The sequence below is a fragment of the Arachis hypogaea genome, chromosome 8, assembly GCF_003086295.3.
Source record: "Arachis hypogaea cultivar Tifrunner chromosome 8, arahy.Tifrunner.gnm2.J5K5, whole genome shotgun sequence".
NCBI classification, from domain to species: Eukaryota; Viridiplantae; Streptophyta; class Magnoliopsida; order Fabales; family Fabaceae; genus Arachis; species Arachis hypogaea.
Window position 1 is genome coordinate 22,089,465 of NC_092043.1, and position 1,092 is coordinate 22,090,556.

The following is a 1,092-nucleotide window of genomic DNA, read 5'->3' on the forward strand; positions in this document are numbered from 1 at the left end:
GAAAACCTTGCAGAGAATCTCAAAAAAGAGAGAGACATGGCCGAACTCAATAATAATGGTGGAGGTGCAAGGAGGATGCTTGGTGATTATAGTACACCTACTTCCAAATTTTATGGAAGAAGCATCTCAATCCCTGCCATTGGAGAAAACAATTTTAAGCTGAAACTTCAACTAGTTGCTCTAATGCAACAGAACTGCAAGTTTCATGGACTTTCATCAGAAGATCCATATCAGTTTTTAACTGAGTTCTTGCAAATTTGTGAGACTGTAAAGACTAATGGAGTAGATCCTGAAGTTTACAGGCTCATGCTTTTCCCTTTTGCTGTAAGAGACAAAGCTAGAACATGGTTAGACTCACAACCTAAAGATAGCCTGGACTCTTGGGATAAGCTGGTCACGGCCTTCTTGGCTAAGTTCTTTCCTCTTCAAAATCTGAGCAAGCTTAGAGTGGATGTTCAGACCTTCAAACAAAAAGATGGTGAATCCCTCTATGAAGCTTGGGAAAGATACAAGTAGATGACCAAAAGGTGTCCTTCTGACATGCTTTCAGAGTGGACCATTTTGGATATATTCTATTATGGTCTATCTGAGTTCTCTAAGATGTCACTGGACCATTCTGCAGGTGGATCCATTCACCTGAAGAAAACGCCTGCAGAAGCTCAAGAACTTATTGACATGGTTGCAAATAACCAATTCATGTACACTTCTGAGAGGAATTCTGTGAGTAATGGGATGCCTCAGAGGTAGGGAGTTCTTGAAATTGATGCTCTGAATGCCATATTGGCTCAGAACAAAATGTTGACTCAGCAAGTCAACATGATTTCTCAATGTCTGAATGGATGGCAAAATGCATCCAACAGTACTAAAGAGGCTTATGATCCTGAGAACCCTGCAATGGCAGAGGTGAATTACATGCGTGAACCCTACGGGAACACCTATAATTCTTCATGGAGAAATCATCCAAACTTCTCATGGAAGGATTAATAAAAGCCCCAACAAGGCTTTAATAATGGTGGAAGAAACAGGCTTAGAAATAGCAAGCCTTTTCCATCATCTTCTCAGCAACAGACAAAGAATTTTGAGCAGAGCTCC

At 40.8% G+C, this 1,092-nt stretch overlaps 1 non-coding gene across 1 annotated transcript; it reads right to left on the bottom strand.

Moving 5' to 3' along the window:
• Window positions 1-438: 438 nt before the first annotated feature.
• On the bottom strand, window positions 439-546 carry LOC112708506 (small nucleolar RNA R71). The gene has a single exon (XR_003156360.1). It is a non-coding gene; the product is annotated as a small nucleolar RNA R71 (small nucleolar RNA).
• Window positions 547-1,092: the final 546 nt, after the last annotated feature.